At 53.0% G+C, this 23,006-nt stretch overlaps 3 non-coding genes across 3 annotated transcripts; all 3 read left to right on the top strand.

Moving 5' to 3' along the window:
• The first annotated feature begins 6,085 nt into the window (after positions 1-6,085).
• Positions 6,086-6,285, top strand: LOC140408009 (U2 spliceosomal RNA). Its single transcript, XR_011939963.1, has one exon. It is a non-coding gene; the product is annotated as a U2 spliceosomal RNA (small nuclear RNA).
• Positions 6,286-11,876: 5,591 nt separating this feature from the next.
• Positions 11,877-12,061, top strand: LOC140407957 (U2 spliceosomal RNA). Its single transcript, XR_011939913.1, has one exon. It is a non-coding gene; the product is annotated as a U2 spliceosomal RNA (small nuclear RNA).
• A 5,965-nt stretch (positions 12,062-18,026) lies between these two features.
• LOC140408170 (U2 spliceosomal RNA) lies at positions 18,027-18,209 on the top strand. Its single transcript, XR_011940070.1, has one exon. It is a non-coding gene; the product is annotated as a U2 spliceosomal RNA (small nuclear RNA).
• The last annotated feature ends 4,797 nt before the right edge of the window (positions 18,210-23,006 follow it).

Genomic DNA, 23,006 nt, shown 5'->3' with positions numbered 1-23,006 from the left:
TCTGTTGCTGAGCTGCTGGGGACAAGCATCGCTTAATAAAGCCTGGATCGACTTCATCACTTCTCGTCTCTCGTAAGTCATTGTGCGCTACAATTTATTAAACGAGCTTAAAAGACTATGGAGCTCCGGATCGCCCCGGAATGCCTGCGGATCAGCCCCCACGCAGCGAACTCGGCAGCAGTATTTAAACACTGGCAAGCATGCTTTGAAGGCTACCTCCGAACGGCCCCCGGCCGGATCACAGAAGACCTGAAAATGCAGGTCCTGCATTCGAGGGTAAGCCCGGAAATTTACCCTCTCATAGAAGACGCAGAGGATTTCCCAACGGCGCTCGCATTGCTGAAGAGTATCTCCGTTCGGCCCGTTAACCAGGTCTACGCGCGCCACCAACTCGCGACGAGACGGCAAAGTCCCGGAGAATCGCTAGACGAATTCTACGCCGCGCTGCTAATTTTGGGACGGGGCTGCAGCTGCCCGCCGGTGAACGCGATCGGACACACGGACATGTTAATTCGCGATGCGTTTGTGGCAGGTATGAACTCTCCCCAAATCCGCCAAAGACTTTTAGAAAGAGAGTCGCTAGGACTCTCAGAGGCACGGGCCCTTGCAGCTTCCCTAGATGTGGCCTCGCAAAACGCCCGCGCCTACGGCCCCGACCGCGCGGCAGCCCCTTGGGCTCCGTGGACCCCCGTCGTGACAAACTCCCCCCCCCCCCCACCCCTCGCAAGCTTGCGTGGTTAAAGCACCAGACCATCCCGGGGGGGCCCGCTGCTATTTCTGCGGACAAGCGAAACACCCCCGGCAGTGCTGCCCGGCCCGCGCAGCTATTTGTAAAAGCTGCGGCAAGAAGGGCCATTACGCGGCAGTGTGCCGGTCCCGGGGGGGTCGCCGCAATCCCCGGAGAAGAACGAGCCCAGCACATCCCAAACGCTCCCCAACCCGCCCAGCGCCCCATGTGCGACCCGCGGGCGCCGCCATTTTGGGTCCCGGGCACCACAAGGGGAGGATGGGCGCCGCCATCTTGTGACCCCCCAGCCACGTGCGATTCATGGGGGCGGCCATTTTGTCCACCCCCCGACCACGTGCGATCCATGGGGGCGGCCATTTTGTCCACCCCCGGCCGCGTGCGATTCATGGACGCCACCATCTTGGTTGACAACAAAGGACCCCAGCATCGACGGCACCACGGGGACCGAAGAAGACGCCGCGACACTACTACCACGACTGGCTTCGGTGACACTGGATCAATCACGGCCCCGGACGCTCCAGACGACGACAACAATGGTGCTGGTCAACGGATACGAGACGCCATGCCTGATCGACTCCGAGAGCACTGAAAGTTTTATTCACCCAGACACAGTAAGACGCTGTTTTCTGATCATCCATCCAAGCACGCAAAAGATTTCCCTAGCTGCAGGATCCCACTCCGTAGAGATCAAAGGGTTCTGCATCGCGAACCTAACGGTGCAAGGGAGGGAGTTTAAGAACTACAGGCTCTACGTCCTTCCCCAACTCTGCGCGCCCACATTACTGGGATTAGATTTCCAGTGTAACCTGCAGAGCCTAACATTCCAATTCGGCGGCCCAATACCCCCACTCACTATCTGCGGCCTCGCAACTCTCAAGGTTGAACCGCCGTCCTTGTTTGCAAACCTCACCCCGGATTGCAAACCCGTCGCCACTAGGAGCAGACGGTACAGCGCCCAGGACCGGATATTTATTCGGTCTGAAGTCCAGCGGCTGCTGAAGGAAGGCATAATCCAGGCCAGCAATAGTCCCTGGAGAGCCCAGGTGGTAGTAGTAAAGACCGGGGAGAAGCAAAGGATGGTCGTAGACTATAGTCAGACCATCAACAGGTACACGCAGCTAGATGCGTACCCTCTCCCCCGCATATCCGACATGGTCAATCGGATTGCCCAGTATAAGGTCTTCTCCACCGTGGACCTCAAGTCCGCCTACCACCAGCTCCCCATCCGCCCAGGTGACCGCAAGTACACCGTCTTCGAGGCAGACGGGCGTCCATACCACTTCCTAAGGGTCCCATTTGGTGTCACAAACGGGGTCTCGGTCTTCCAACGGGAGATGGACCGAATGGTTGACCAGCACGGGTTGCAGGCTACGTTCCCGTATCTCGACAACGTAACCATCTGCGGCCACGATCAGCAGGACCACGACGCCAACCTCCAAAAGTTCCTCCAGACCGCTAACGCCCTGAACCTCACATATAACGAGGAAAAGTGCGTTTTTAGCACAAACCGGTTGGCCATCCTGGGATACATAGTGCGCAATGGGATAATAGGCCCCGACCCCGAACGCATGCGCCCCCTTATGGAATTCCCCCTCCCCCACTGCTCCAAAGCCCTGAAACGTTGCCTGGGTTTCTTTTCATATTACGTCCAGTGGGTCCCCCAGTATGCAGACAAGGCCCGCCCGCTAATACAGTCCACTACCTTCCCCTTGTCGACAGAGGCTCGCCAGGCCTTCAGCCGCATCAAAGCGGATATCGCAAAGGCCACGATGCGCGCCATCGACGAGTCCCTCCACCTCCGCAACTACAGGCGCTGGTCGAGCTGGTGGTCCCACGGGCCATCCATCTGGTCAGGAGGAAACGACTGCCGCTCCTCCGGCCTGGGTATTCTGCTGCGGGGAGGCAACTTCACCATCTCCGACGTTAAGGAGGTGGTGGGCGGGTGCCTCCTCGTAGCAGACGTGAAATACAAAAACACCCCTCTCAGACTTATTAATGTGTACGCCCCGGCCGTAAAAAGTGAGCGGCTGGCAGTTCTTCAGCAACTCCCACTGCTGTTGGCCACCTCCAAGCCGGTCATCCTGGGTGGTGACTTCAACTGCATCATCGATGCGGCTGGACGATCCAGCAAAGCCGACAGCAAACTGGACGCTACGTCCAGACTCCTGATGGAAACGGTAAAAGACGCCAAGCTGCTCGACGTCTGCAGCAACCCTGCAGACGGCGCGCAGCGTAGATACACATGGTCACGGCCAGACGGGTCCGTCCGCTCCAGGATAGACTTCTTTTTTGTATCCCGAGCTTTCACGGTCAGGTCCACCGACGTAACGCCGGTGTTCTTCTCTGACCACTGCCTCCTACTGGCCGACTGCCACCTGCAGGAAGACCAGGGGGTAGGCAGGGGGACGTGGAAGCTAAATGTAAAACTGCTGACCCCTGAGAACATCGAGGAACTCAGGAGGGATTACAAGGGTTGGAGAACCGTGAAACCCCTCTTTGAGGCCCCACATCTCTGGTGGGAAGCAATCAAGGGGAATATCAAGAGGTTTTTCATCCTAAAGGGGGTTCAAAAGGTGAGAGAGAGACGAGGGGTCATGTCCAGGCTCCAGAAAAGTATGCAAAATTTGCTCCAGCTGCAGTCGATGGGGGTGGATGTCAAGGAGGATCTCCAAGAGGTGAAGAGCCAGCAAGCCTCGCTCTACACCTCGGAGGCCTCCAAGGTTATCTTCCGTTCCAGAGTCCGCTCCGTGGAGCAGGACGAAAAGTGCTCACGCTTCTTCTTCCAAAAGGTGCACAGAGAGACCTCTGTGATCAGCAGCCTGAAGGAAGAAGATGGCTCTGAAAAGTCATCGCAGTCTGACATCCTGAGGATCAGCCAATCCTTTTTTGCCGGACTGTATGACCTGAAGCCAACAGATAGCACTGTTTCCCAGACCTTCCTGTCGACTATCACGGAGGTCATAGGCGACAGCGAGCTGGAAAACCTGGACAAACCACTAACTCTGGACGAGCCGACAAAGGCCGCCAAGTCCTTCGAGACGAGTAAAACTCCCGGAAGCGACGGCTTACCGGTTGAGCTGTATTCGGCTCTGTGGGACTGAATCGGCCCAGACCTGCTGGAAGTGTACGAGAGTATGCTTCTGGAAGGCAGCATGTCAGAGTCCATGAGGAAAGGCATCATCACCCTCATCTACAAGCAGAAGGGGGAAAGGGAAGAAATTCGAAATTGGCGACCCATTTCACTGTTGAATGTGGACTACAAAATTCTAGCAAAGGTCATCGCCAATCGGGTCAGGTCTGCTCTGGAGTCGGTGATCCACCCTGACCAGACCTGTGCTGTACCCGGCAGGAAGATCTCTGATAGCCTCGCGCTACTCAGGGATACGATCGCCTACGGTCAGGACAGGGGGGTGGACACTTGCCTCATCAGCCTTGACCAGGAGAAGGCTTTTGACAGAATATCGCACACCTACATGATGGATGTGCTCTCCAAAATGGGGTTTGGGGAGGGAATTCGCAATTGGATCAAACTGCTCTACACAAACATCTATAGCGCAGTCTCAATCAATGGGTGGGAATCAGAAAAGTTCCAGATCAGATCTGGAGTCAGGCAGGGCTGCCCTCTCTCCTCTGCCCTTTTTGTGTGCTGCATAGAACCTTTTTCCGAGTCCATCAGGAGGGATCCGGGCATAAGAGGAGTGACGATCCCAGGCAGTGGAGGCATGCAAGTCAAGGCCTCCCTGTACATGGACGACGTTGCCGTCTTCTGCTCGGATCCTGCGTCTGTACGCAGGCTCTTGACCACCTGCGACCAGTTTGAACTGGCCTCTGGAGCCAAGGTAAACCGGGGCAAGAGCGAGGCCATGTTCTTTGGGAACTGGGCCGACCGGTCCTTTGTCCCCTTCACTGTCAGGTCAGATTACCTGAAGGTGCTGGGGATATGGTTCGGAGCTGCTGGGGCGTGCACCAAAAACTGGGAGGAGCGCATAGGAAAGGTAAGACAGAAACTGGGCTGGTGGGAGCAACGCTCCCTCTCCATTGCGGGCAAAACCCTGGTCATCAGGTGTGAGGTACTCTCGGTGCTACTGTACGTGGCGCAGGTCTGGCCCATAACCCGACCCTACGCCACAGCAGTCACCCGGGCCATCTTCAAATTTATCTGGCGATCCAAGATGGACCGTGTCCGAAGGGACACCATGTACAAACCTCTGGAGAAGGGAGGGCGGAATGTACCCAACGCCTCCCTCATCCTGTTGGCCACCTTTGTGTCCAGCTGCATCAAGCTGTGCGTGGACCCCCAGTATGCAAACACCAAGTGTCACTACATACTGAGGTTCTACCTGTCCCCGGTGTTACGAAGGATGGGCCTGGCCTCATTGCCGCGGAACGCTCCAAGTAGTTGGACCGTACCGTACCACCTGTCCTTTGTGGAAAAGGTTTTGAAGGAAAACACCTTTGACCACAAGGCAATGAAGCAGTGGTCAGCACGTAATGTCCTCGAGGCCCTCAGGGAAAAGGAGACCGTGGAGGACGTTGGATGGTTCCCTGAGCAGACTGCCAGAGTCATCTGGCAGAACGCCTCATCACCAGAACTTTGAAACAAGCACCAAGACCTAGCTTGGCTGGTGGTGAGAAGGGCCCTCCCTGTCAGATTCTTCATGCACACCCGAAGGCTCTGCACCAATGCACGCTGCCCTCGGAGTGGCTGTGGGGGAAATGAGACGGTCACACACCTCCTTGTGGAATGTGCCTTTGCAAAGAAGGTCTGGAGAGAGATGCAGTGGTATTTGTCAAGGTTTATCCCAAACAGATCTGTGACACAGGACTCTGTGCTCTACGGACTGTTTCCAGGGACACACACCGAGACAAATATCAACTGCTGCTGGAAGGTCATCAACTCGGTAAAAGACGCTCTTTGGTCTGCCCGAAACTTGCTGATCTTCCAGTGCAAAGAATTGTCCTCGACCGAGTGTTGCAGACTGGCACATTCCAAGGTCCAGGACTACGTGCTGAGGGACGCACTCAAGCTTGGGGCAGCTGCCGCCAAGGCGCAATGGGGAAAGACCACAGTGTAAAGTCTTTCCAGCAAATGTACACCGAGGGGCGCGTAACAGTGTAAAGCCCCTCGGTCTGGGCAATCAACACTCCAATGTATAAAACAAACATGCCACTGTAAATATTTAAGAAGGAATTGTAATGTAAAGAGTGATATGTGTACGACAATATCAAAATTGAATGAAAGAAAGTCAAGGCAACATGTAACCCTGCCGAAAATGTACAGTCAAGACAATTTGAAATGTTTCTGTAATGCTCATGATAAATTTTTATGAATAAAGTATATTTTTTTGAAAAAAAAAAAAAAAAAAAAAAAAAAAAAAAAAAAATCTGTTCTTATCAGTTTAATATCTGATACGTCCCTTATCTGGGGACCATATATTAAATTGATTTTTGGAGCAGGGAGATGGAATAGGGGCTTGCTCCGTCCACTCCACGCATCGACCTGGTATTGCAGTATCTCCAGCAACGGTGCACACCACCCCTTCATGGGGAATTTCAAACTCAAAAAACAGCTCAAACACATACAAATATACACTTTATTCACAGTTCTTTCAGCACACAACAAAATGCTTTGGCAACTGGCTGCTGCTACTCACCATCTACCTGGCCCCGGGGTGTCATCAAGAATGACCAAACGCATCTTACAAGCACAACGGCGAAAGGGAACTCATTCGAAATTCACCACCCATTTCACTCTTCAATGTGCATTACTCCGCTTCTCGGCCTTTTGGCTAAGATCAAGTGTAGTCTCATTTGATCGAGGGAAGCTGAGGATTTCGATGACGATCGTGGATTGGAGAACTCGGAGGGATTGAAGTCGTCAAAGAAGAAACGTTTGGAGCTTGGCTGCTATTGGTGGATCTACATGCTGGCCTAAACCTCGGGTTTAGGCCTAACGCCGATACAGTTTCACACCCAACGTACGAGCTATGGATGCAGCTGCATCCCGACCACCAGGCTGGGGCGTGCGAAACACTGTCCGAGTCACAGTGAAGAAAACGGATGGAGAGTCACCTTTGGACCGGAAACACTTCGTGAAGAAGGTGCTGCTCGAGTGCTGTGGGTTTAAAGCAACAGAGATCTTCTGCTTGCAAAACTTCCCCAAGAATGGTTTCTTTGATGTCACCTTCAAGAGCGTCGCAGCGTGCATCAAATTCTTGAACGTCTTCAAGGAAAAAGGTAACCAGAGTCCCTTGTCGATCCTGACTGCGGAACCTCTGTTTACGCTACCGGCACAGCGAAATCGGGTTGTTACACTGCACACGTACAACCCCCACGTCCCTGTATCTGATGTGCTCACGTTCCTCGCCAGGTACGCTGAGCTGAAAAGTGACAGCGTGCAAGTGAAAGACACCTTCGGCATCTGGACAAGTGAGCACCAGGTCAAGGTGACCCTAAGAACGGACAGCAACGGAGCCATCCTGCATCCCCCCTCCAATTTCGCTATTGGAGTAAATCGTGGCTACCTCTACTACGTGGGACAGCCACGAGTATGCCACACCTGTGGCAAAACGGGGCATGTTGCCGCAAACTGCAGTGTGACCTTCTGCAAGAACTGCAGGCAGGAGGGACACATGACTAAGGACTGCAAAGAAGACAAGTGCTGCAACCTGTGTGGGGAGGCCGGCCATCTTTACAGGGCCTGCCCGAAACGCGGGGCGACATACGCTCAAATCATCAGCAGCGGAGTTAAAAAGGCGACCAGAGAGGAGGTGCATACACCCTCCACCGAAAAAGACACCACGGCTCAGAATGAGGAAAAGCAACAAAAGGGCCCCCAACAAAAAGAAGAGGCCCCAGCACCTCCTGACAACCCAACCCCAGCCCCATCTGATGAGGAACACTCAATGGAAGAGGAAGAGGATGGGACAAAGAATAAAGAGCCCTGGGAAACAGTGAACAGGGACAAACGAAAGCGGAAACAAAAAAACAAACTGAAGAACCCCCCGAGGGGTAGTGGCAAAAAGCGACACCTCTCAGCCGGCGCACTTAGCGCCGACACCTCATCCGATGAGGGAAAACAGGACAAGAATCGGCCTCAAATAAAGAGGCAAAGCACCAACGTGGAACGGAAGGCACAGACCCCCCAGACCACCGACCGGGAAGGAAACAAGGTCACAGATCAACCCCCGATAGTAACGAGCAGCAACAACCCAGGTGAAGACCGGCCTGCAACCCCAACACCTACTGACTGCTACAACGAACCCCAGGGCTACACCACCCCCCCAATGCATCTGCATCAAAATCACGGGGCCAGTACGGACCAGAACAGTTTTCTCAGCCCTGCAACTGTGCTAAAGTTTGCGAGCACCACCGGAATGCTGGGGAACATCGAACAGCTGGAACAGCCAACTGTATAGACTCTGGACTCTTGAGACTGGTAAATCTATCCTTTTTATAATGGGTTTAAAAATTGCATCCATAAATGTGCGAAGCATCAAAGATACTTCGCGGTGTGTAGCCACACTCAACTATTTGGCAAATGTAAAAGCTGACCTACTGTTCCTGCAGGAGTGCGGAATTCCGCACCTCAGCAACTACAGGCGCTGGTCGAGCTGGTGGTCCCACGGGCCATCCATCTGGTCAGGAGGAAACGACTGCCGCTCCTCCGGCCTGGGTATTCTGCTGCGGGGAGGCAACTTCACCATCTCCGACGTTAAGGAGGTGGTGGGCGGGCGCCTCCTCGTAGCAGACGTGAAATACAAAAACACCCCTCTCAGACTTATTAATGTGTACGCCCCGGCCGTAAAAAGTGAGCGGCTGGCAGTTCTTCAGCAACTCCCACTGCTGTTGGCCACCTCCAAGCCGGTCATCCTGGGTGGTGACTTCAACTGCATCATCGATGCGGCTGGACGATCCAGCAAAGCCGACAGCAAACTAGACGCTACGTCCAGACTCCTGATGGAAACGGTAAAAGACGCCAAGCTGCTCGACGTCTGCAGCAACCCTGCAGACGGCGCGCAGCGTAGATACACATGGTCACGGCCGGATGGGTCCGTCCGCTCCAGGATAGACTTCTTTTTTGTGTCCCGAGCTTTCACGGTCAGGTCCACCGACGTAACGCCGGTGTTCTTCTCTGACCACTGCCTCCTACTGGCCGACTGCCACCTGCAGGAAGACCAGGGGGTAGGCAGGGGGACGTGGAAGCTAAATGTAAAACTGCTGACCCCTGAGAACATCGAGGAACTCAGGAGGGATTACAAAGGTTGGAGAACCGTGAAACCCCTCTTTGAGGCCCCACATCTCTGGTGGGAAGCAATCAAGGGGAATATCAAGAGGTTTTTCATCCTCAAGGGCGTTCAAAAGGTGAGAGAGAGACGAGGGGTCATGTCCAGGCTCCAGAAAAGTATGCAAAATTTGCTCCAGCTGCAGTCGATGGGGGTGGATGTCAAGGAGGATCTCCAAGAGGTGAAGAGCCAGCAAGCCTCGCTCTACACCTCGGAGGCCTCCAAGGTTATCTTCCGTTCCAGAGTCCGCTCCGTGGAGCAGGACGAAAAGTGCTCACGCTTCTTCTTCCAAAAGGTGCACAGAGACACCTCTGTGATCAGCAGCCTGAAGGAAGAAGATGGCTCTGAAAAGTCATCGCAGTCTGACATCCTGAGGATCAGCCAATCCTTTTATGCCGGACTGTATGACCTGAAGCCAACAGATAGCACTGTTTCCCAGACCTTCCTGTCGACTATCACGGAGGTCATAGGCGACAGCGAGCTGGAAAACCTGGACAAACCACTAACTCTGGACGAGCTGACAAAGGCCGCCAAGTCCTTCGAGACGAGTAAAACTCCCGGAAGCGACGGCTTACCGGTTGAGTTGTATTCGGCTCTGTGGGACTGGATGGGCCCAGACCTGCTGGAAGTGTACGAGAGTATGCTTCTGGAAGGCAGCATGTCAGAGTCCATGAGGAAAGGCATCATCACCCTCATCTACAAGCAGAAGGGGGAAAGGGAAGAAATTCGAAATTGGCGACCCATTTCACTGTTGAATGTGGACTACAAAATTCTAGCAAAGGTCATCGCCAATCGGGTCAGGTCTGCTCTGGAGTCGGTGATCCACCCTGACCAGACCTGTGCTGTACCCGGCAGGAAGATCTCTGATAGCCTCGCGCTACTCAGGGATACGATCGCCTACGTGCAGGACAGGGGGGTGGACACTTGCCTCATCAGCCTTGACCAGGAGAAGGCTTTTGACAGAATATCGCACACCTACATGATGGATGTGCTCTCCAAAATGGGGTTTGGGGAGGGAATTCGCAATTGGATCAAACTGCTCTACACAAACATCTATAGTGCAGTCTCAATCAATGGGTGGGAATCAGAAAAGTTCCAGATCAGATCTGGAGTCAGGCAGGGCTGCCCTCTCTCCTCTGCCCTTTTTGTGTGCTGCATAGAACCTTTTGCCGAGTCCATCAGGAGGGATCCGGGGATAAGAGGAGTGACGATCCCAGGCAGTGGAGGCATGCAAGTCAAGGCCTCCCTGTACATGGACGACGTTGCCGTCTTCTGCTCGGATCCTGCGTCTGTACGCAGGCTCTTGACCACCTGCGACCAGTTTGAACTGGCCTCTGGAGCCAAGGTAAACCGGGGCAAGAGCGAGGCCATGTTCTTTGGGAACTGGGCCGACCGGTCCTTTGTCCCCTTCACTGTCAGGTCCGATTACCTGAAGGTGCTGGGGATATGGTTCGGAGCTGCTGGGGCGTGCACCAAAAACTGGGAGGAGCGCATAGGAAAGGTAAGACAGAAACTGGGCTGGTGGGAGCAACGCTCCCTCTCCATTGCGGGCAAAACCCTGGTCATCAGGTGTGAGGTACTCTCGGTGCTACTGTACGTGGCGCAGGTCTGGCCCATAACCCGACCCTACGCCACAGCAGTCACCCGGGCCATCTTCAAATTTATCTGGCGATCCAAGATGGACCGTGTCCGAAGGGACACCATGTACAAACCTCTGGAGAAGGGAGGGCGGAACGTACCCAACGCCTCCCTCATCCTGCTGGCCACCTTTGTGTCCAGCTGCATCAAGCTGTGCGTGGACCCCCAGTATGCAAACACCAAGTGTCACTACATACTGAGGTTCTACCTGTCCCCGGTGTTGCGAAGGATGGGCCTGGCCTCATTGCCGCGGAACGCTCCAAGTAGTTGGACCGTACCGTACCACCTGTCCTTTGTGGAAAAGTTTTTGAAGGAAAACACCTTTGACCACAAGGCAATGAAGCAGTGGTCAGCACGTAATGTCCTCGAGGCCCTCAGGGAAAAGGAGACCGTGGAGGACGTTGGATGGTTCCCTGAGCAGACTGCCAGAGTCATCTGGCAGAACGCCTCATCACCAGAACTTTCAAACAAGCACCAAGACCTAGCTTGGCTGGTGGTGAGAAGGGCCCTCCCTGTCAGATTCTTCATGCACACCCGAAGGCTCTGCACCAATGCACGCTGCCCTCGGAGTGGCTGTGGGGGAAATGAGACGGTCACACACCTCCTTGTGGAATGTGCCTTTGCAAAGAAGGTCTGGAGAGAGATGCAGTGGTATTTGTCAAGGTTTATCCCAAACAGATCTGTGACACAGGACTCTGTGCTCTACGGACTGTTTCCAGGGACACACACCGAGACAAATATCAACTGCTGCTGGAAGGTCATCAACTCGGTAAAAGACGCTCTTTGGTCTGCCCGAAACTTGCTGATCTTCCAGTGCAAAGAATTGTCCTCGACCGAGTGTTGCAGACTGGCACATTCCAAGGTCCAGGACTACGTGCTGAGGGACGCACTCAAGCTTGGGGCAGCTGCCGCCAAGGCGCAATGGGGAAAGACCACAGTGTAAAGTCTTTCCAGCAAATGTACACCGAGGGGCGCGTAACAGTGTAAAGCCCCTCGGTCTGGGCAATCAACACTCCAATGTATAAAACAAACATGCCACTGTAAATATTTAAGAAGGAATTGTAATTTAAAGAGTGATATGTGTACGACAATATCAAAATTGAATGAAAGAAAGTCAAGGCAACATGTAACCCTGCCGGAAATGTACAGTCAAGACAATTTGAAATGTTTCTGTAATGCTCATGATAAATTTTTATGAATAAAGTATATTTTTTTGAAAAAAAAAAAAAAAAAAAAATCTGTTCTTATCAGTTTAATATCTGATACGTCCCTTATCTGGGGACCATATATTAAATTGATTTTTGGAGCAGGGAGATGGAATAGGGGCTTGCTCCGTCCACTCCACGCATCGACCTGGTATTGCAGTATCTCCAGCAACGGTGCACACCACCCCTTCATGGGGAATTTCAAACTCAAAAAACAGCTCAAACACATACAAATATACACTTTATTCACAGTTCTTTCAGCACACAACAAAATGCTTTGGCAACTGGCTGCTGCTACTCACCATCTACCTGGCCCCGGGGGTGTCATCAAGAATGACCAAACGCATCTTACAAGCACAACGGCGAAAGGGAACTCATTCGAAATTCACCACCCATTTCACTCTTCAATGTGCATTACTCCGCTTCTCGGCCTTTTGGCTAAGATCAAGTGTAGTCTCATTTGATCGAGGGAAGCTGAGGATTTTGATGACGATCGTGGATTGGAGAACTCGGAGGGATTGAAGTCGTCAAAGAAGAAACGTTTGGAGCTTGGCTGCTATTGGTGGATCTACATGCTGGCCTAAACCTCGGGTTTAGGCCTAACGCCGATACAGTTTCACACCCAACGTACGAGCTATGGATGCAGCTGCATCCCGACCACCAGGCTGGGGCGTGCGAAACACTGTCCGAGTCACAGTGAAGAAAACGGATGGAGAGTCACCTTTGGACCGGAAACACTTCGTGAAGAAGGTGCTGCTCGAGTGCTGTGGGTTTAAAGCAACAGAGATCTTCTGCTTGCAAAACTTCCCCAAGAATGGTTTCTTTGATGTCACCTTCAAGAGCGTCGCAGCGTGCATCAAATTCTTGAACGTCTTCAAGGAAAAAGGTAACCAGAGCCCCTTGTCGATCCTGACTGCGGAACCTCTGTTTACGCTACCGGCACAGCGAAATCGGGTTGTTACACTGCACACGTACAACCCCCACGTCCCTGTATCTGATGTGCTCACGTTCCTCGCCAGGTACGCTGAGCTGAAAAGTGACAGCGTGCAAGTGAAAGACACCTTCGGCATCTGGACAAGTGAGCACCAGGTCAAGGTGACCCTAAGAACGGACAGCAACGGAGCCATCCTGCATCCCCCCTCCAATTTCGCTATTGGAGTAAATCGTGGTTACCTCTACTACGTGGGACAGCCACGAGTATGCCACACCTGTGGCAAAACGGGGCATGTTGCCGCAAACTGCAGTGTGACCTTCTGCAAGAACTGCAGGCAGGAGGGACACATGACTAAGGACTGCAAAGAAGACAAGTGCTGCAACCTGTGTGGGGAGGCCGGCCATCTTTACAGGGCCTGCCCGAAACGCGGGGCAACATACGCTGAAATCATCAGCAGCGGAGTTAAAAAGGCGACCAGAGAGGAGGTGCACACACCCTCCACCGAAAAAGACACCACGGCTCAGAATGAGGAAAAGCAACAAAAGGGCCCCCAACAAAAAGAAGAGGCCCCAGCACCTCCTGACAACCCAACCCCAGCCCCATCTGATGAGGAACACTCAATGGAAGAGGAAGAGGATGGGACAAAGAATAAAGAGCCCTGGGAAACAGTGAACAGGGACAAACGAAAGCGGAAACAAAAAAACAAATTGAAGAACCCCCCGAGGGGTAGTGGCAAAAAGAGACACCTCTCAGCCGGCGCACTTAGCGCCGACACCTCATCCGATGAGGGAAAACAGGACAAGAATCGGCCTCAAATAAAGAGGCAAAGCACCAACGTGGAACGGAAGGCACAGACCCCCCAGACCACCGACCGGGAAGGAAACAAGGTCACAGACCAACCCCCGATAGCAACGAGCAGCAACAACCCAGGTGAAGACCGGCCTGCAACCCCAACACCTACTGACTGCCATGACGAACGCCAGGGCTACATCACCCCCCCAATGCATCTGCATCAAAATCACGGGGCCAGTACGGACCAGAACAGCTTTCTCAGCCCTGCAACTGTGCTAAAGTTTGCGAGCACCACCGGCATGCTGGGGAACATCGAACAGCTGGAACAGCCAACTGTATAGACTCTGGACTCTTGAGACTGGTAAATCTATCCTTTTTATAATGGGTTTAAAAATTGCATCCATAAATGTGCGAAGCATCAAAGATACTTCGCGGTGTGTAGCCACACTCAACTATTTGGCAAATGTAAAAGCTGACCTACTGTTCCTGCAGGAGTGCGGAATTCCGCACCTCAGCAACTACAGGCGCTGGTCGAGCTGGTGGTCCCACGGGCCATCCATCTGGTCAGGAGGAAACGACTGCCGCTCCTCCGGCCTGGGTATTCTGCTGCGGGGAGGCAACTTCACCATCTCCGACGTTAAGGAGGTGGTGGGCGGGCGCCTCCTCGTAGCAGACGTGAAATACAAAAACACCCCTCTCAGACTTATTAATGTGTACGCCCCGGCCGTAAAAAGTGAGCGGCTGGCAGTTCTTCAGCAACTCCCACTGCTGTTGGCCACCTCCAAGCCGGTCATCCTGGGTGGTGACTTCAACTGCATCATCGATGCGGCTGGACGATCCAGCAAAGCCGACAGCAAACTAGACGCTACGTCCAGACTCCTGATGGAAACGGTAAAAGACGCCAAGCTGCTCGACGTCTGCAGCAACCCTGCAGACGGCGCGCAGCGTAGATACACATGGTCACGGCCAGACGGGTCCGTCCGCTCCAGGATAGACTTCTTTTTTGTGTCCCGAGCTTTCACGGTCAGGTCCACCGACGTAACGCCGGTGTTCTTCTCTGACCACTGCCTCCTACTGGCCGACTGCCACCTGCAGGAAGACCAGGGGGTAGGCAGGGGGACGTGGAAGCTAAATGTAAAACTGCTGACCCCTGAGAACATCGAGGAACTCAGGAGGGATTACAAAGGTTGGAAAACCGTGAAACCCCTCTTTGAGGCCCCACATCTCTGGTGGGAAGCAATCAAGGGGAATATCAAGAGGTTTTTCATCCTCAAGGGCGTTCAAAAGGTGAGAGAGAGACGAGGGGTCATGTCCAGGCTCCAGAAAAGTATGCAAAATTTGCTCCAGCTGCAGTCGATGGGGGTGGATGTCAAGGAGGATCTCCAAGAGGTGAAGAGCCAGCAAGCCTCGCTCTACACCTCGGAGGCCTCCAAGGTTATCTTCCGTTCCAGAGTCCGCTCCGTGGAGCAGGACGAAAAGTGCTCACGCTTCTTCTTCCAAAAGGTGCACAGAGACACCTCTGTGATCAGCAGCCTGAAGGAAGAAGATGGCTCTGAAAAGTCATCGCAGTCTGACATCCTGAGGATCAGCCAATCCTTTTATGCCGGACTGTATGACCTGAAGCCAACAGATAGCACTGTTTCCCAGACCTTCCAGTCGACTATCACGGAGGTCATAGGCGACAGCGAGCTGGAAAACCTGGACAAACCACTAACTCTGGACGAGCTGACAAAGGCCGCCAAGTCCTTCGAGACGAGTAAAACTCCCGGAAGCGACGGCTTACCGGTTGAGTTGTATTCGGCTCTGTGGGAGTGGATGGGCCCAGACCTGCTGGAAGTGTACGAGAGTATGCTTCTGGAAGGCAGCATGTCAGAGTCCATGAGGAAAGGCATCATCACCCTCATCTACAAGCAGAAGGGGGAAAGGGAAGAAATTCGAAATTGGCGACCCATTTCACTGTTGAATGTGGACTACAAAATTCTAGCAAAGGTCATCGCCAATCGGGTCAGGTCTGCTCTGGAGTCGGTGATCCACCCTGACCAGACCTGTGCTGTACCCGGCAGGAAGATCTCTGATAGCCTCGCGCTACTCAGGGATACGATCGCCTACGTGCAGGACAGGGGGGTGGACACTTGCCTCATCAGCCTTGACCAGGAGAAGGCTTTTGACAGAATATCGCACACCTACATGATGGATGTGCTCTCCAAAATGGGGTTTGGGGAGGGAATTCGCAATTGGATCAAACTGCTCTACACAAACATCTATAGTGCAGTCTCAATCAATGGGTGGGAATCAGAAAAGTTCCAGATCAGATCTGGAGTCAGGCAGGGCTGCCCTCTCTCCTCTGCCCTTTTTGTGTGCTGCATAGAACCTTTTGCCGAGTCCATCAGGAGGGATCCGGGGATATGAGGAGTGACGATCCCAGGCAGTGGAGGCATGCAAGTCAAGGCCTCCCTGTACATGGACGACGTTGCCGTCTTCTGCTCGGATCCTGCGTCTGTACGCAGGCTCTTGACCACCTGCGACCAGTTTGAACTGGCCTCTGGAGCCAAGGTAAACCGGGGCAAGAGCGAGGCCATGTTCTTTGGGAACTGGGCCGACCGGTCCTTTGTCCCCTTCACTGTCAGGTCCGATTACCTGAAGGTGCTGGGGATATGGTTCGGAGCTGCTGGGGCGTGCACCAAAAACTGGGAGGAGCGCATAGGAAAGGTAAGACAGAAACTGGGCTGGTGGGAGCAACGCTCCCTCTCCATTGCGGGCAAAACCCTGGTCATCAGGTGTGAGGTACTCTCGGTGCTACTGTACGTGGCGCAGGTCTGGCCCATAACCCGACCCTACGCCACAGCAGTCACCCGGGCCATCTTCAAATTTATCTGGCGATCCAAGATGGACCGTGTCCGAAGGGACACCATGTACAAACCTCTGGAGAAGGGAGGGCGGAACGTACCCAACGCCTCCCTCATCCTGCTGGCCACCTTTGTGTCCAGCTGCATCAAGCTGTGCGTGGACCCCCAGTATGCAAACACCAAGTGTCACTACATACTGAGGTTCTACCTGTCCCCGGTGTTACGAAGGATGGGCCTGGCCTCATTGCCGCGGAACGCTCCAAGTAGTTGGACCGTACCGTACCACCTGTCCTTCGTGGAAAAGTTTTTGAAGAAAAACACCTTTGACCACAAGGCAATGAAGCAGTGGTCAGCACGTAATGTCCTCGAGGCCCTCAGGGAAAAGGAGACCGTGGAGGACGTTGGATGGTTCCCTGAGCAGACTGCCAGAGTCATCTGGCAGAACGCCTCATCACCAGAACTTTCAAACAAGCACCAAGACCTAGCTTGGCTGGTGGTGAGAAGGGCCCTCCCTGTCAGATTCTTCATGCACACCCGAAGGCTCTGCACCAATGCACGCTGCCCTCGGAGTGGCTGTGGGGGAAATGAGACGGTCACACACCTCCTTGTGGAATGTGCCTTTGCAAAGAAGGTCTGGAGAGAGATGCAGTGGTATTTGTCAAGGTTTATCCCAAACAGATCTGTGACACAGGACTCTGTGCTCTACGGACTGTTTCCAGGGACACACACCGAGACAAATATCAACTGCTGCTGGAAGGTCATCAACTCGGTAAAAGACGCTCTTTGGTCTGCCCGAAACTTGCTGATCTTCCAGTGCAAAGAATTGTCCTCGACCGAGTGTTGCAGACTGGCACATTCCAAGGTCCAGGACTACGTGCTGAGGGACGCACTCAAGCTTGGGGCAGCTGCCGCCAAGGCGCAATGGGGAAAGACCACAGTGTAAAGTCTTTCCAGCAAATGTACACCGAGGGGCGCGTAACAGTGTAAAGCCCCTCGGTCTGGGCAATCAACACTCCAATGTATAAAACAAACATGCCACTGTAAATATTTAAGAAGGAATTGTAATGTAAAGAGTGATATGTGTACGACAATATCAAAATTGAATGAAAGAAAGTCAAGGCAACATGTAACCCTGCCGGAAATGTACAGTCAAGACAATTTGAAATGTTTCTGAAATGCTCATGATAAATTTTTATGAATAAAGTATATTTTTTTGAAAAAAAAAAAAAAAAAAAAAAAAATCTGTTCTTATCAGTTTCTTGGGGCAGCTGCCGCCAAGGCGCAATGGGGAAAGACCACTGTGTAAAGTCTTTCCAGCAAATGTACACCGAGGGGCGGGTAACAGTGTAAAGCCCCTCGGTCGGGGCAACCAACACTCCAATGTATAAAACAAACATGCCACTGTAAATATGTCAGAAGGAATTGTAATGTAAAGAGTGATATGTGTACGACAATATCAAAATTGAATGAAATTGAATGAAAGAAAGTCAAGGCAACATGTAACCCTGCCGGAAATGTACAGTCAAGACAATTTGAAATGTTTCTGTAATGCTCATGATAAATTTTTATGAATAAAGTATATTTTTTTGAAAAAAAAAAAAAAAAAAATCTGTTCTTATCAGTTTAATATCTGATATGTCCCTTATCTGGGGACCATATATTAAATTGATTTTTGGAGCAGGGAGATGGAATAGGGGCTTGCTCCGTCCACTCCACGCATCGACCTGGTATTGCAGTATCTCCAGCAACGGTGCACACCACCCCTTCATGGGGAATTTCAAACTCAAAAAACAGCTCAAACACATACAAATATACACTTTATTCACACTTCTTCCAGCACACAACAAAATGCTTCGGCAACTGGCTGCTGCTACTCACCTTCTACCTGGCCCCGGGGGTGTCATCAAGAATGACCAAACGCATCTTACAAGCACAACGGCGAAAGGGAACTCATTCGAAATTCACCACCCATTTCACTCTTCAATGTGCATTACTCGGCTTCTCGGCCTTTTGGCTAAGATCAAGTGTAGTCTCATTTGATCGAGGGAAGCTGAGGATTTCGATGACGATCGTGGATTGGAGAACTCGGAGGGATTGAAGTCGTCAAAGAAGAAACGTTTGGAGCTTGGCTGCTATTGGTGGATCTACATGCTGGCCTAAACCTCGGGTTTAGGCCTAACGCCGATACAGTTTCACACCCAACGTACGAGCTATGGATGCAGCTGCATCCCGACCACCAGGCTGGGGCGTGCGAAACACTGTCCGAGTCACAGTGAAGAAAACGGATGGAGAGTCACCTTTGGACCGGAAACACTTCGTGAAGAAGGTGCTGCTCGAGTGCAGTGGGTTTAAAGCAACAGAGATCTTCTGCTTGCAAAACTTCCCCAAGAATGGCTTCTTTGATGTCACCTTCAAGAGCGTCGCAGCGTGCATCAAATTCTTGAACGTCTTCAAGGAGAAAGGTAACCAGAGTCCCTTGTCGATCCTGACTGCGGAACCTCTGTTTACGCTACTGGCACAGCGAAATCGGGTTGTTACACTGCACACGTACAACCCCCACGTCCCTGTATCTGATGTGCTCACGTTCCTCGCCAGGTACGCTGAGCTGAAAAGTGACAGCGTGCAAGTGAAAGACACCTTCGGCATCTGGACAAGTGAGCACCAGGTCAAGGTGACCCTAAGAACGGACAGCAACGGAGCCATCCTGCATCCCCCCTCCAATTTCGCTATTGGAGTAAATCGTGGCTACCTCTACTACGTGGGACAGCCACGAGTATGCCACACCTGTGGCAAAACGGGGCATGTTGCCGCAAACTGCAGTGTGACCTTCTGCAAGAACTGCAGGCAGGAGGGACACATGACTAAGGACTGCAAAGAAGACAAGTGCTGCAACCTGTGTGGGGAGGCCGGCCATCTTTACAGGGCCTGCCCGAAACGCGGGGCGACATACGCTGAAATCATCAGCAGCGGAGTTAAAAAGGCGACCAGAGAGGAGGTGCATACACCCTCCACCGAAAAAGACACCACGGCTCAGAATGAGGAAAAGCAACAAAAGGGCCCCCAACAAAAAGAAGAGGCCCCAGCACCTCCTGACAACCCAACCCCAGCCCCATCTGATGAGGAACACTCAATGGAAGAGGATGGGACAAAGAATAAAGAGCCCTGGGAAACAGTGAACAGGGACAAACGAAAGCGGAAACAAAAAAAAAAACTGAAGAACACCCCGAGGGGTAGTGGCAAAAAGCGACACCTCTCAGCCGGCGCACTTAGCGCCGACACCTCATCCGATGAGGGAAAACAGGACAAGAATCGGCCTCAAATAAAGAGGCAAAGCACCAACGTGGAACGGAAGGCCCAGACCCCCCAGACCACCGACCGGGAAGGAAACAAGGTCACAGACCAACCCCCGATAGCAACGAGCAGCAACAACCCAGGTGAAGACCGGCCTGCAACCCCAACACCTACTGACTGCCACGACGAACCCCAGGGCTACACCACCCCCCCAATGCATCTGCATCAAAATCACGGGGCCAGTACGGACCAGAACAGCTTTCTCAGCCCTGCAACTGTGCTAAAGTTTGCGAGCACCACCGGCATGCTGGGGAACATCGAACAGCTGGAACAGCCAACTGTATAGACTCTGGACTCTTGAGACTGGTAAATCTATCTTTTTTATAATGGGTTTAAAAATTGCATCCATAAATGTGCGAAGCATCAAAGATACTTCGCGGTGTGTAGCCACACTCAACTATTTGGCAAATGTAAAAGCTGACCTACTGTTCCTGCAGGAGTGCGGAATTCCGCACCTCAGCAACTACAGGCGCTGGTCGAGCTGGTGGTCCCACGGGCCATCCATCTGGTCAGGAGGAAACGACTGCCGCTCCTCCGGCCTGGGTATTCTGCTGCGGGGAGGCAACTTCACCATCTCCGACGTTAAGGAGGTGGTGGGCGGGCGCCTCCTCGTAGCAGACGTGAAATACAAAAACACCCCTCTCAGACTTATTAATGTGTACGCCCCGGCCGTAAAAAGTGAGCGGCTGGCAGTTCTTCAGCAACTCCCACTGCTGTTGGCCACCTCCAAGCCGGTCATCCTGGGTGGTGACTTCAACTGCATCATCGATGCGGCTGGACGATCCAGCAAAGCCGACAGCAAACTAGACGCTACGTCCAGACTCCTGATGGAAACGGTAAAAGACGCCAAGCTGCTCGACGTCTGCAGCAACCCTGCAGACGGCGCGCAGCGTAGATACACATGGTCACGGCCAGACGGGTCCGTCCGCTCCAGGATAGACTTCTTTTTTGTGTCCCGAGCTTTCACGGTCAGGTTCACCGACGTAACGCCGGTGTTCTTCTCTGACCACTGCCTCCTACTGGCCGACTGCCACCTGCAGGAAGACCAGGGGGTAGGCAGGGGGACGTGGAAGCTAAATGTAAAACTGCTGACCCCTGAGAACATCGAGGAACTCAGGAGGGATTACAAAGGTTGGAGAACCGTGAAACCCCTCTTTGAGGCCCCACATCTCTGGTGGGAAGCAATCAAGGGGAATATCAAGAGGTTTTTCATCCTCAAGGGCGTTCAGAAGGTGAGAGAGAGACGAGGGGTCATGTCCAGGCTCCAGAAAAGTATGCAAAATTTGCTCCAGCTGCAGTCGATGGGGGTGGATGTCAAGGAGGATCTCCAAGAGGTGAAGAGCCAGCAAGCCTCGCTCTACACCTCGGAGGCCTCCAAGGTTATCTTCCGCTCCAGAGTCCGCTCCGTGGAGCAGGACGAAAAGTGCTCACGCTTCTTCTTCCAAAAGGTGCACAGAGACACCTCTGTGATCAGCAGCCTGAAGGAAGAAGATGGCTCTGAAAAGTCATCGCAGTCTGACATCCTGAGGATCAGCCAATCCTTTTATGCCGGACTGTATGACCTGAAGCCAACAGATAGCACTGTTTCCCAGACCTTCCTGTCGACTATCACGGAGGTCATAGGCGACAGCGAGCTGGAAAACCTGGACAAACCACTAACTCTGGACGAGCTGACAAAGGCCGCCAAGTCCTTCGAGACGAGTAAAACTCCCGGAAGCGACGGCTTACCGGTTGAGTTGTATTCGGCTCTGTGGGACTGGATGGGCCCAGACCTGCTGGAAGTGTACGAGAGTATGCTTCTGGAGGGCAGCATGTCAGAGTCCATGAGGAAAGGCATCATCACCCTCATCTACAAACAGAAGGGGGAAAGGGAAGAAATTCGAAATTGGCGACCCATTTCACTGTTGAATGTGGACTACAAAATTCTAGCAAAGGTCATCGCCAATCGGGTCAGGTCTGCTCTGGAGTCGGTGATCCACCCTGACCAGACCTGTGCTGTACCCGGCAGGAAGATCTCTGATAGCCTCGCGCTACTCAGGGATACGATCGCCTACGTGCAGGACAGGGGGGTGGACACTTGCCTCATCAGCCTTGACCAGGAGAAGGCTTTTGACAGAATATCGCACACCTACATGATGGATGTGCTCTCCAAAATGGGGTTTGGGGAGGGAATTCGCAATTGGATCAAACTGCTCTACACAAACATCTATAGCGCAGTCTCAATCAATGGGTGGGAATCAGAAAAGTTCCAGATCAGATCTGGAGTCAGGCAGGGCTGCCCTCTCTCCTCTGCCCTTTTTGTGTGCTGCATAGAACCTTTTGCCGAGTCCATCAGGAGGGATCCGGGTATAAGAGGAGTGACGATCCCAGGCAGTGGAGGCATGCAAGTCAAGGCCTCCCTGTACATGGACGACGTTGCCGTCTTCTGCTCGGATCCTGCGTCTGTACGCAGGCTCTTAACCACCTGCGACCAGTTTGAACTGGCCTCTGGAGCCAAGGTAAACCGGGGCAAGAGCGAGGCCATGTTCTTTGGGAACTGGGCCGACCGGTCCTTTGTCCCCTTCACTGTCAGGTCCGATTACCTGAAGGTGCTGGGGATATGGTTCGGAGCTGCTGGGGCGTGCACCAAAAACTGGGAGGAGCGCATAGGAAAGGTAAGACAGAAACTGGGCTGGTGGGAGCAACGCTCCCTCTCCATTGCGGGCAAAACCCTGGTCATCAGGTGTGAGGTACTCTCGGTGCTACTGTACGTGGCGCAGGTCTGGCCCATAACCCGACCCTACGCCACAGCAGTCACCCGAGCCATCTTCAAATTTATCTGGCGATCCAAGATGGACCGTGTCCGAAGGGACACCATGTACAAACCTCTGGAGAAGGGAGGGCGGAACGTACCCAACGCCTCCCTCATCCTGTTGGCCACCTTTGTGTCCAGCTGCATCAAGCTGTGCGTGGACCCCCAGTATGCAAACACCAAGTGTCACTACATACTGAGGTTCTACCTGTCCCCGGTGTTGCGAAGGATGGGCCTGGCCTCATTGCCGCGGAACGCTCCAAGTAGTTGGACCGTACCGTACCACCTGTCCTTTGTGGAAAAGTTTTTGAAGGAAAACACCTTTGACCACAAGGCAATGAAGCAGTGGTCAGCACGTAATGTCCTCGAGGCCCTCAGGGAAAAGGAGACCGTGGAGGACGTTGGATGGTTCCCTG

The sequence above is a fragment of the Scyliorhinus torazame genome, chromosome 2 (assembly GCF_047496885.1).
Source record: "Scyliorhinus torazame isolate Kashiwa2021f chromosome 2, sScyTor2.1, whole genome shotgun sequence".
In the NCBI taxonomy this organism is placed as follows: Eukaryota; Metazoa; Chordata; class Chondrichthyes; order Carcharhiniformes; family Scyliorhinidae; genus Scyliorhinus; species Scyliorhinus torazame.
Note: the sequence above shows the minus strand (reverse complement) of the source record. Positions and strands in the feature narration are given on the sequence as shown.